The 13,870-nt window shown below is 40.8% G+C and overlaps 1 protein-coding gene across 1 annotated transcript in view; it reads right to left on the reverse strand.

Annotated features, from left to right (window-relative positions):
• Window positions 1-4,055: 4,055 nt before the first annotated feature.
• Window positions 4,056-13,870, reverse strand: part of LOC143546177 (histone H2A.6-like) — a 74,325-nt gene continuing 64,510 nt past the window's right edge. Inside the window, exon 3 of the mRNA XM_077037893.1 lies at window positions 4,056-4,068. The gene's annotated coding sequence lies outside the window, so the exon portion shown is untranslated. The remainder of the gene's footprint in view (window positions 4,069-13,870) is intronic.

A 13,870-nucleotide genomic window follows, 5' to 3' on the forward strand; every position in this document is an offset into this window, starting at 1 on the left:
CTACCTTCGGCTATAAATACTCCAACACCTTGGAATGGTAAGGACATTATCTAATATCTCATTATCTTATCTTCTCTAGTAATCTCTTAATATACACTTATATTCAGAGCAATCTAGTCTGATTCTCACGCCGGAGAGTGGTCACAAGGAGGAACCCCCCCCCCCCTTCTCAGTGACGAGCTTACGGTGTCTGTTTTGCAGGTCACCTGAAGAACAACTTTCTTTGCTGGACCTCATCCTCGTGGGAAACATCTATCTAACCCCCAGATTATCCGTAATCTGCCCGGGGTCGATTAGTGTTTCTTCATTGGCGCCATCCGTGCATAAAAGCTAGAACTAATTCTTAGTTTTTTCAAAATTTCTGAAGAAATGGTTAACGTTACTCCGGTCCCAAAGCCAGTAAGTGACCAAGAAACCCCGGTAACCACAACCCCAGCAACTGGGGGGAACACCGGCGGTTATACAAATTTTACGAACACTACCCCGGTTACCCAAGCCGGGACAAGTGCAGTAAACAATATTTCACTGGGGTTCACTGATGCCCAGTTGGAGAAACGGACGAGGGTCCCTCGCCAAACACTCGATCAAGTTAAGGCGTGGGCCGAAACAAGTCAGAAAGAGTTCCAAGCTGAGTTGGATGAACGTTTGCGTTCACTTCAACAGGCTGACGAATTCGGCAGTACTCGCCAACATCTCAACATGAACAGTGAGTGCGAGTACTCGGACGATGAGCGGGAAGAATCCGATACCGACGCAAACCCTCGCCATAAGGCAAAAGGGAAGCGTAAGGAAACGGACTTCCAACAGACAAGGAATTTTGGAGAAACCTTTAAACCAACGAACGCGGGGAGAAACCCACGTGACTTCTCCAAAACCTTTTAGACCAACTGCTGCAAATGCAGGAAAGTCCAAGTTTGCAAGGGACATTGCGGAAGCAATCGCCCCGAGAAGTGCCAAACAAATGTCCAACATCGGCACTTATGATGGTCTATCCGACCCAGACGACCACTTGAACAGATTCATTGCGGGGGCAACCGTCAGTAACTGGACGGAACCCACGTGGTGTTATATGTTCCAGATGAATCTGGTTGGAGCGGCCAGGGCATGGTTCGATCGTTTACCGGTCCACCACATCTATGATTGGGCGGACTTTCAGAACAAGTTCAGCCAACACTTCAGCCAACAGAGGAAATATACTGAAGAACAGTGGACGATCCTCAACTGCGTTAGAGAGGAGGATGAATCTTTACTAGACTTCATCACTCGCTTCAACTCCAAAAAGCTGAGTCTGGGCAACATAAGTGAAGATCTTGTTCGCTGGTTCACTGCTTGGTCATAAACAGCTTCAGTATCCACATCATACAAAGGGAAGTTGGAAGGCGGGATGCCTTTCTCAACGAACCCTAGACCAAGCAGGAAGCCGGCCTTTTCCCCATCCTCATGAGAAGCGTTGAGGGCTGCGCTCATGGCATCGTCGTATGATGTGTCCGTGAAGACTCGATGCACAACCTACAAGAAAAAATACAAGTGTCAGAACCTTTTCTATGTGCAAAGAAAAGTGTAAAGATATGAAATTACGCATACCTGAGACAACGCTTCTCGAAGAAGCCATTCCTTGGTAACCAGAGCTTCCTGGAGGGCAGCTTGAGCTTGGTTACGGGCGCATTCGGCTTCACTTTTGTTGAGGTTGGCAAGCAACACTTCTTTAGCCGCAGCCTCTTCAACGCCCTTTAGCTTCCGCTCAGTGTGGTCAAGCACCCCCCCTCTGGTCCAAAATCTCTTGGAGCTTCTTGGCGTCTTCCATCGCCAAGGCATCATGAGCCTGTTGGAGCGCCTCTAGTTTGGCCTTAAGTTCCTCATTCTCGAGGCGTAGAGGCTCAGCAACAGCTTCAGCCTTGGTGGCCCTTTCAGTTGCGTTCCGAGCAGTTTCCTTAGCCAGCCGAAGCTGTTCGTTAACAGCTTGGGCAGCCTTGGAACGGGCCTCGAGACGGGCCTGAACTTCAACTTTAAGGGCCTTGAAGGCCTTCTCCTTCTCCGTAACAACGGCGGAGAGCCTCCTATTCTCCTCCCGGACAGCCCGCGCCTGAGCTACTTCTTGGATACGAGCTGCTTTTAACTTGTCGTTTTCACGACAAAGCAGCTCGACGAGCGGCTGCATCCGGGCCAGGAGAACCCGAAGCTCATTGGTTAGCCTACCCTCTTGGTAGCTAGCCATGGCTTCCCCCAACGCACCACTGGGAGCTGCGTGACGAGCCCACTCCACGCACTCCACAGGCGTGCGAAGGGTTGTTCCTCGGCGGATGTTCCATCGTGGACATATACTTCATTGGAATCCGACACTGCAAAAAACAAAAGGCAGTTAGGAAAAGATGATATATAAAAAAAATAAAAAAAAAGAGGCCAAAAGAACCCTACGCACCTGTAGGGTCGACAACAGGCCGATAGCCGCCAAACCCATCACCTGAACCCAAGGGAAATCCATCTAAGAGGTCAGGCAGATGGGAAGGAGGCAGAGGTTGGCGAGAAGTCCCAAGCATACCTGAAGGATCGGCCGTAGCTGCCGACGTCGGAGGAGGCATGGAGGCCGCCGCGGTAGAAACCAACGGAGGTGAACTCACCGGAGGTGAACTCGCAACCGTGGTCGCCGCTGCGGAAGTACCCGCAGGAATAGTCACCGCCGGCTCAGTAACAGATTCAGTAAATATGGCACTGACAGCCGGCGGAGATGTCATCGCAGTTGGAACAGTTGGCTCAACTGGGTGAGCAACTGAACCAACTGAAGCAGGCGCAGCCGCCTGGGTCATCGCCTCAGGTAGGTTGACCAAACCTACCGTCATGGGTCCGGAGGTGCTCCTCCCCGCTTCACCCTGGAATGCGGTAGCATCCACGCCTGCACAAAGAAGATACAAGTACAATGGCGGAAAGATATGAAAAAAAGTAAAGTTTGTACTTACGGGTTTTCTTGAGCCTAAAAGTGCGAAAAGGCGGGGACGAACCCGATGGAGCCGGCCTCTTCACGCCGCTCACCGTCGTTGTCCTGGGCTGCTCGGAGGTGACGGTCGTCTCAGCCTCTGGAGCAGTGGTCTTATCATCACCAGGGTTCCCCGCCACCTCCTCGCTCTCGGTCTCCGAATCAGACCGAGGCAACCTTCGCCTTCCCTTCCCGCCAGCAACCTTCTTCTTCCGCACCAACGGAGGACCATCTGCGGATTCCTCATCAGAACACAAGATTAGAGGAATTCCAGCAGAGGTTTCAGCATTGAGGGGTCGAGGGTTGAATAACTCCTTACCTGGCCGCCTGGCGCTCAGGATCTCGTGGCCTGGCGGGTAGACCTCCACGAACCGATCCGCCGTCTGTTCAAGGATGGGCAACTCGTTCTCATCTAGAGCACGAGTACCCATCCGAGCGGGACTATCAGCCTCCCGCGGATGCAGGAGCGACTGCAAGTCGTTCCCCTCTGAAATAAAAGAAACAAACAGTTAGAAGACAAACCTATATAAACAAAGAAGACAGAGCATACCGTAAGGGACAGAGTTCAAACCGTATTCGAGGACGATGGGAACCTGTGACGCCTCCTTCCACACCCGGCTCATCCCAAGCATCACCATCCCAGACTCCGCAAAGCGGTATACCGGAGTCTGGACCCGGGAGATCTTGGCGAACCACTCCGCCTCCTGGTAGTTGAGGGCGTGAAGGGCGGGGAGTGCTCTCCCATTCTTAAAGGCCATCGCAAGGGGGATGACGCGAGCGGAGATATAAAAAAACTCACGCTTCTACGACCGAAGACTGCGCTCGGTAGCGCAGATCTTCAACCCCTTGATCCGATTGACCAAGGTGTACCACCCCTGGATGCACCTCCAAGAATAGAAGGTCATCAATCGGTCAGCATGGGGCTCCACGCCCAGAATGAGGCACACCCACTCAAAGTGGCGGATCTTGGCGATCGCCATCCGGTGTACCTCCGTCAGATGCACGCCGTGCCTCTCCAAGACACGGTATACAAACTTCGTCAATGGGAACCTGAGATTCCCATAAACGAAGAATGTAGCGTACACCCCTATCTTGCCCTGGGGGGCATCGTACACCGTCTGGTGTGGCTCCGGAAACTCAGGCTCGAACGACTCGAGCATGAACTTCCGGACGACGTACCGATAGAGGTCGGCCGGAAGAGCACACTGGCATTCGCCAGCAGTGCTCTTATCGTCTTTATCAGACGTAGACGTCGGGATCTCGACGTGCACGTCAGATTCTTCGGCAGCAGCTTCAAAATCGTAGGTAGAAGACATGGTTTGGAGGTAAAGAAGAGTGATTTCAGGAGAATGCTTGGCAGAAAGTATTCGCCGGAAATCGTTTACAAGAAGAGAAGAGTGAAAGTGTGAATTACAAGAGACCCTCTCCCCCTTTATATACTCATCGCAATTAATGCGATGAATTTAATGCGGAAGAGAGAGAAATCGAAGGTGCAATGAAACTATGACACGTGGCAATGAGCAAGCTGGCAACAGCTGTTGAAAGGACGCGTGCCATTAATTTCGCGGCCACGCGCCTGAAAAATCGCGCCCACGCGCCTGAAAATGCGCCTGGAATGACCATATATTGTCACGTCGCCATAACTTCCTGCACGTCCTGACACAGTCAGAAGGAACCGTCGGACGACGTTTCAACAGTTTGGACTGTTCTTATCCTTTCACCAACTCTTCGAATTTCAAAATTTCAAAAGGATTCAAAAGTAAGCGGGAAAATACCCCTTACCTTGGCAACCAAGTAACTATAAGACAGGTGCGGGTACAGTGTTAAGGCAAAACCCTTCACATACTTAGCACCCGCAGGGAATTGACGCCAGGAATACCTTGGAAGTAAAGTAACCGTAAGACGAGTGCGGGTACAGTGTCAAGGCAAAACCCTTCACATACCTAGCGCTCCGCAGGGAATTGAAACCAAGAAGGATCTTCTGGGCCATGCTTGCGGAAACGGGAATAACATCCCCGCATAGCGGGAACGTCGAGAACTATATTGTTTGAAACTCCAAGATGGAATTGGTGGTTTTAACATAATTGATCACTATGTTCAAAACTACCAAAACCTCATGGAGAATCCACACAAGTGGGACTTAACGCTCCTAACTTGCGAGGAGGTTACAGACCTACCCGCATCATACCCAAAGATCAAGCAGAAAAGTCGGGAATTTCTGCGTGGCATTAGGAAAACCGCGGGAGGAATCCCCACGGAAAACCTTAAAACTAAAAACCCTTTTCAAAACCCCTTGCTAAAGTCCAAAAGTTCACCTCACTTATTAGTAATTCATGAGAAGAACATTGGACTAGGGGGACTTGAAGAGGTAGGTCCCAGCAGAGCCCAGTTGGACCCGCAAGACTCACCTTGAAGAGGGACGTCTGCGCAAGGACCACTGCTTGTATACTGGTTCACTGCTTGGTCATAAACAGCTTCAGTATCCACATCATACAAAGGGAAGTTGGAAGGCGGGATGCCTTTCTCAACGAACCCTAGACCAAGCGATCTTGGACCAGAGGGGGAAACATCTATCTAACCCCCAGATTATCCGTAATCTGTTCGGGGTCGATTAGTGTTTCTTCAACGTCGAAACGACCCAAAGGGTCGGGTTAACGAATACAAACTCAAATCCAAATATGAATCAAAATTGGCGAATGTCAAATAAAATTCATGAAACAAAACTCGAGATTTATATATATATATATATATATATATATATATATATATATATAAATATATATAAACAAAATCGAAAATTTAAAACAGGTCGGATTTCCGGGTTTGAAAATTAACGAATGTTACAGGATTCACAACTTTTAGAAATTTCGTCCCGAAATTAGAATAAAATTAAAATTTTAAAACAAAACAACTAATACAAGGGGTTGTTAAAGGTTTTAACAACTTTTATATACAATAATATAAAAAAAACAATAGTTGATCTTTGAATGATCCAAAAGACGCCACAAATGGAATATGTCAATGACACTTATATATAGGATGTACCACTGGCGTATCCACCATGCCCTAATCATACTGCATTTATCCCCTCTGTCAAAATCATTCCAGGTTTTGAGTTATTGCACACAACGTACTTATTATGTCTTCCATGCGAGGACTTAGATAATTACGTGTCGACCCATAATTACCTTTATCGTCAGATGGTCCACATAATCCGTTCCATTGTGTGGGTTTAAAATATAATAAGTCCTTATGTGAACACTTTAGAATTCTAGAACGATAAACTATACAAATCAAAATTTAACAAAATATAGAAAACCAATCCTTAAGGTCAAGGATAAACGAGAATATTAAATTATTGAAGTTTTAAAGATACAAACAATGTTACCAAACAAAATGCGCGAAATTCTTGAGTAGTATGAAATAATTAAAGTAACGGATGACATCAATTGAAATAATGAACATGGAATAATAAAGTTGAGAATAACATGTTAAGTAAACGTAGCATTGAGTTACAAAATGTAAATACGTAAGTCGATAAGCATTGGGTCCGAGAATAGTAACGAACTTTTAATAAAAAAATCAAGTAAGTTCTTGTAGTCAATAATGACTCGATAAACCAATGAATTTTTTTCAATAAAGAAAATATCAACGCAATATTTGAGATTAATAGAAATAAATAAATAATTGCAACTTCAACATCAGAGTAAAACATTGATTCAAATTGATAAAACATTGAGGACAAAATAATCGAAACTTCCGGATCGAATTATGATATTGGTCTCAATTTTGGTAAAACATTGGGATTATGAAAAAAAAATCAAATTATTCAAACAAAATATTGAACGGAAATGACCAAACAGTTCGTGTAACCAAAATAAACTCAACATGTGTGTAAAAATACTCATAGTCTCTAACTTCCACTAAACAATTATGTTTATGTGAAGTCGGTTATAGACCACGAGGCTGAAATAACAAAGTAAAGCGATTCTGAATGTAACTATAGTTCACCAATTAACAAATAATCAAGCTTGATATTAACTTCATAGAAAACCTTTGAATGGAACTCGATACTTAAAACTTCATGAAAACACCCAAACGGAATAATTTCTCTAACATATGAAGGAAAGGAAAACGAAAGGGGTATTTGCGATGCTCGTCTTCTCGAAGATGGGTTTTGCTGTATGAAGGTTATTATGGTGCAGTGGTATGGTTTTCTAATCCGAAACTTGTTGGCGTTGACAAAGAAGTGAAAAAAAAAATTGATTGATGATATTGTTTGTGAAGGTCGTTTGTAGTGACGCTATATTTAAAACTCAAAGGAAATTTATGATAATAATTTGCATATATATATATGTATATGTATAATTTAAAAAGAAAACTTTGTAGAACTATAAAAGATTTTCAATTGGGCGAAGTTTTAGGGAAAAATAGAGGTCACTGGATAAAATAACTCGTTGATGGCAATATAATAGTCTTACGGCTTAGGAATTGTTTAAAGCGAAATATTTTATTTCATTTTAATAGTTTTATTGGTATAGTAATAATAATAATAACAATAGTAATGGTATTAATAATGCAAATATTAATGGTAGTAATAATAATAATAATAATAATAATAATAATAATAAGGTATTGATAGTAGTAGTAATAATAATAATAATAGTGAGAAAAATGAACCATTTGAATTTTCGTAAAATTCTTTTTGATGCAAAAACTACTTGAATATTTTTCGTATAACAGAATATATAGTTATTAATGATTTGTTTAAAATAATTAAGATTTGAATTTTCACGAAAAAAATGTTTGTAAAATAACTAAATGTGGAAAAAGAGTGTAAGAAATAATAACAGGTTTGAAAGGGCGAAGTACTGAAGTCAAAAATCAAATAAACATTTGAGAGGTCGAGGAACGCGGGGTAGGGTTTTGTATGGCGGAAACAAGTTAGGCCTTATAACGGGTGTGCTCGAATTACTGCAATAGTAGCGAGTTTGAAGTACGAGCATGAGGTAAGCAGAAGGTGATGGGGTAACTGGTCGTGGGAATAAAAGTGTTGTGTCGAGTATGCATAGTTGCAAGACAAAATTTAATGAGTTGGCTGAACTTAACACCATTTGGAACCTTTCGACATCGCGGTAGTTGAGTGGGGGAATCGTCCGTGTTATACAAAGAGTGAGTTTTCGTGTAAATATCTCGGTTGGGTTGGGTTTGAGTATCCAAGAGTTAGGTTGGGTTTGGATTTACTTAGGTATAGCCTTGAGGTTTGAACGTATTATTGTGGTTGGTAATGAATCTTGGTATGTCATAGTCAGGATTGTGATGGTCAATTGCTTGATGGTTTGGGTTGTCGTTTTGCGGTTTGAGTTTCGAGGGCAACGTTGAGGAAAGCGAGAAGACATGCTACGAAGCGTGAAGAATTTACATGACACTGAACGTAAATATGAAATTCGTATTAAAAATCAAAAGCATCTTTACAAAAAAATATTCCTAAAATCAGAATCAATCTTTATAAATCATAAAAACGAAATCGCATGAAGTAAAATTTGAAATCAAAATTGAAATGCTCATGAGTCAGTATGAGTCTTTGCATTTCAGTAATACTAATATCATGAACTTTCAAATAAAAATATATCAAATTTTGAAATAAAAACACGAAATTAATACAAACCTAATATGAGTAATGAGATCGAATTGAAAATCAAGTGTTTATGTACCACCATAGCTTTTCGAATTTTCAATTAAAACTATAATAAACAAATTATATAAAGAAAACGAATTGAAACTCGACAATTCATGCGTCACCATGAATTTTCGAATTCTCAATTTAAAACACACAAGAAAACGAGTATTGAAAAATCAACTATCCATGTATCACCATGACTTTTCTCAGTTTAAAACAAATGAGTATTGAAAATCGACTATTCATGTATCACCATGACTTTTCGTATTTTCAATTCAAAGTATAAGAAATAAGGAATATATACAAATAAATAAAACAAATTAAAACTCGACTATTCATGTATCACCATGACCTTTCAAAATTTTCAAATTATAATAATAATTGAATTTATAAATTAAGAAAATGGGTTTAAATTCAACAATTTATGTACTAGCATGAATTTTAGAAATTTCAATGAATATAAACACAGAAAACGAATTGAAACTCGAGTATTCACATATCCTAATGACTTGTCAAAACCACAATATAAACGATTGAGTATTCGGAATCACACGTCGTATGAATCATCATCATTTGTATGTTCCGATAAAAGTAATAATGTGTAATCAAATCGAACCGAAAGTTAGGTATTCGTGTATCACCAAGAATTGACAGGCTTTCAGTTAAAACGTATAAATCAAAACGCGTAATCAAATCGAACCAAAAGCTGGTTATTCGTGTATCACCACGACTTGTCAAACTTTTAGTTAAAAATCATTGTAAAACATTGATGGTCGGAGTCACACATCGCATGAATCACCATGACCTGTGTGACATCCTAAGGAGTGCAACCATACCCTTATCACAAAGGGAACATGGTCACGTCTGAAAGCATAGAGTTGTGATTCGTATGGCGTTGGTGTGGAACGATTTGGCTTAATAGGTTTCATGCCCTTTCCGAACTCTCCAGGTAAGCAACCAGGTCCAGCGTCTGATTGGATATATGCACATTGCTTATCCATAGGTTTCAATAACCTTGGTGTCAAGAGTTCGGGAAACAAGCACGTCCCCCTTAAAGTTACTACGAACCCGCCACATAGAACCGTCTCTTTTTAAGATGGAACACCGAATTTTGAAATTTCTTGAAATTGCTTTTGAGAAAACTTGTTTTAGGCCCAAGCCTTGGACTTGTGTGTGTGTACTTGTGTTCATGAGACGTTAATGAAATCAGCAATACAGTAATAGTAAGTGCGTTTAAACAATCAAGTATATGCTCACATAATTCTATCATGCAATCCTAACAAATAAACAAATAAGCTATAACTAACTAGGGCACTACGTCTAATGTCCTATCTTATAGTCGCGGCTCTGATACCAATCTGTAACACCCCGGCTAAAGCGAAAATGCCTGAGTGTGACGTACAGATTGCTCAAACACATGAGACATTATTAGGTGACCATAATAACATTATTTCATTTAAATCTTCATGTAGCACAAGTTTATCGAATAATACAAGGTGTAACAAATAAATAAACAAATGATAACTTGTTATTTGAATATCCTATAGGCATGCTATGTGTCTTCTAACTTTCATCCTCGTATCTTTACACCTGTAACATATGTATAAAATAAAGTCAGCTATGAACATAGCCGGTGAGATTCCCACAGTTTGATATAATATGTAAAAATCATACAATTCATGGACAAGTGATAAACGAGCAAGTAAAGTCCTTTCCAGTTGGTATCAACCAACGTACTCGGGTAATCGCGCGAGTAAGGTCCTTTCCAGTTGGTAATAACCAACGTACTCGGATAATGAGGCCCTTTTCCACTTGATACAAATGGACCTGACTGCAAAGGGGGCGTATGATCATACTTATTGAGGCTACCACGTGCAAGTAAATTCGAGCAAGTAATCAAGTAACACACAAGTCCATATACGAATTGTAGTTTGTAGTAGAAGAAACAATGCTTGAATTTTTATAAGGATACATATGCTACCCCAAAACATTAAAACATTAAAAAGGGGTAGTGAAAAACTCACATCGAAATTGAAGACAAGCTTGTAATATAGAAAGCAAAAGCACATTAACGAAATCAAAGCACTCGAACTTCATGAACTATAATTGAAAGCAAAACAAAAATCTAACTAACGGGATTGCATAGTTAATTTAATAACTTAGTTAATCTAATATTAATACGAAGCACGAACTTTAAATAGGAATTTTATCTTGCAAAGTAATTATGTTAACGAAATTAAAGTTAACGATTTATAAAGCTAGCGGGTTTAAAGTCAACGAAATAAAGCTAGTGAATTTAAGTTAAACGAATTAAAGTTAACAAATTAAAGTTTAACGACGAATTAATATTAACAGATTAAAACTTTATAATCTAATTTTACGTGTAGGAGAGAGAATAAAGATGTAAGTGGTTACACTAACTTTTACGTTCGTTACACATGTGTAAAAAGTCGATTCGGTGCGTAAAAAATTCTGTAATTTTTTTACGTGTATGTAACTTACATATATTACGCATGTGTAAAAAAATTCAAAAAAAAAAGTGTTACACTAAGTTCTTTCGAGTTCTTAAAACTCAAAGGGGTTCTTATTTGAAATCTCCCCTATATATATATATATATATATATATATATATAGATTTGAAGGTTTTTGATGATGGTGGTCGAAGCTAATAAAGAGATAGGTTATGCATTTGGGTTTAAAAATTAAATGGCAAACATTAAAAATTTGTAAACCATTGTTCGTTGCTAGACACAAACCATGTGTTAAACTAAACCAGGACTCTCCATGTGCTTACGTAAATTCTGGCGTGTGTAGTGTAGGCCACTATGACAAATCACTAAATCTAGTCACCGTATGCCCCTGGTGTATAAAAAGAATAACATAATGACGCATTCCTAATATTAGTATATCTTATTATATTAATTAAGTAGAATTTGAATCAAATACAAATTACTTAACATGTTAATTGTGAGAATCAAGTAGTGTAATTATATATACAACATAGTGTAATTACATAACTACACTACTTGTATATATAATTATAGTACTTGATTCTTACATTTAACAAGCTAATTTAAGTTGTATGCTAGCTTTCCCCTAATTAAGTATATCTATTAAATAAGTTTAAGTTTATCTATTATTTAGTTTCATTACTATACTCTAATTAGTTTTTATCTTTTTGTATTTTTATTTCTTGGGTTTCCTATAAATTAAAAATAATTAAAAAATTTGTCTTAACATTGATTTTTCTTCTTCTCCTTGTTCTTGTAGCACAGCCTACTCTATAGGTCTATAATGAGATTGACCATCTCGATGACGTTTCTAGTGATAATAGTGTTATAACATGGTAGCAAGCTCTGTAGAACTATATTGCTAGGTAGTTCACATATTAATAGTATTGAACTTACCTAGTTTTTTTCTTTCTTTTTTTTTGAACTGAAGAACTTACATAGTTTAAATACCAAAACTCAGATAAATACCAATATGTGTACTTTTGCTTCATCATTGTAGCACAAAGTTGTATACCTCTCTTTCCTACTTACAACCCCTAAATTAAGATCGATCTCAGTGTACTTACGGTGTGACTGTAAAGATCACGCATAAGGTTTTGTCACGTAGTTCCAACCGGGAAAATTCTGAAAATGATCCAAAAGAAGAGAGAGATTCTCAAAATAGTCCCTGAAAATCTAACATTCCAGAAATAGTCCCATTGACCCTTGAGATTTCAAGCCAAATCTATCTGGTCCGTGACATTTGGGTTTGTGCCAGATCCGTGAGATTTCAAGCCAAACCCATCTTATCCATGAGATTTTCAAGCCAAATCTGTCTGACCCCTGAGATTTCAAGCCAAATCCGTCTGGTCCGTGAGTTTTGATACCAAAACTATTTCCTTGAAAATCATCTCCTCCGTGAGATTTGAAAAAAGTTTGAATTCATCTCTATCCACCATTAATTCACCACTGCCACCACCGTTACCTCCGCTGTCGCCATTTGCCGGAAACTGGAGAAGACAACGGAACCATTGATTCTCCACCACCACCACCATCGTAACTTGCCGGAAATCGGAGAAAACGACGAAAAAGACGACGTGATGCAGATATGTTGATGTTAGAAGACGACGGAGTTGATTCACCATGAAATGGAAGCTAGCATGAAGACAACGGTGGCCAGATATGTTGATGTTGGATGGTGAAGGCAACGGTGGCTGGACATGGTAATATTGGATGGTAAATACGACAATGGCCGGAGATGGTGAATGCAACGGTGGTTGGAGCCGACGGTGGGCGGAGATGTTGATAGTGAGGTGATGGTGGTTGTGGTGGTGATGGTGAATTAATGGTGGATAGAGATGAATTCAAACTTTTTCCAAATCTCACGGAGGAGATGATTTTCAAGGAAATAGTTTTTGTATCAAAACTCACGGGCCAGACGGATTTGGCTTGAAATCTCAGGGATCAGACAAATTTGGCTTGAAAATCTCATGGGTCAGATGGATTTGGCTTGAAATCTCACGAATTTGGCACAAACCCAAATGTCACGGATCAGATAGATTTCGCTTGAAATCTCAAGGGTCAATGAGACTATTTCTAGAATGTTAGATTTTCAAGGACTATTTTGAGAATCTCTCTCTTCTTTTGAATCATTTTCAGAATTTTCCCTTTCTAACCTCACATGCTTGTAAACAGTACACTTTTACTTGTGTTATTAGTAGAAAAGTAACAATAACCATCATTTTGTACTATCCCTTTCAGAGATGCCATAATGTGCTATTGGGCTGTTGAATAACAACAATACAAGGTACCATTTCTTCTATGTTTTTAATGAATGTACTATATTAGTTAGGCTAAGGGGTGTGGGGGGCTCTAATGGGGGCTCTAGTGGGGGCTCCAGCCAATAATATTATGACGTGTGGCAGAGAGAGAAACTGGATAAGGGGGGTGTTGGAGCCCCCGTTGGAGCCCCTGGCCCTGGTGTGAAGGGGCTCCAGCTAATATATATTTTTTAATTAATTCCACACCCCTCAACGGCTCTTTTTCGAACTCCAAGACACCTTTTATCTCTCTTCTCCCGCGACCAGCCTCACGCCTGCCTGGATTTCCGCGCTCGCGCCCCTGCTCGCGCCCCGGTGGTGTGGGGTTAGCGCCCCGGGGCGCGAGCGGAGGGGCTCTAGCGCCCCGGTTAGCGCCCCACACCCCTCAGCCTTACATTAACTACTTCTA

Source organism: Bidens hawaiensis, unplaced genomic scaffold, assembly GCF_021521415.1.
Source record: "Bidens hawaiensis isolate Kalapana, Puna unplaced genomic scaffold, B.hawaiensis_p1.1 tig00014257_1, whole genome shotgun sequence".
NCBI lineage: Eukaryota > Viridiplantae > Streptophyta > Magnoliopsida > Asterales > Asteraceae > Bidens > Bidens hawaiensis.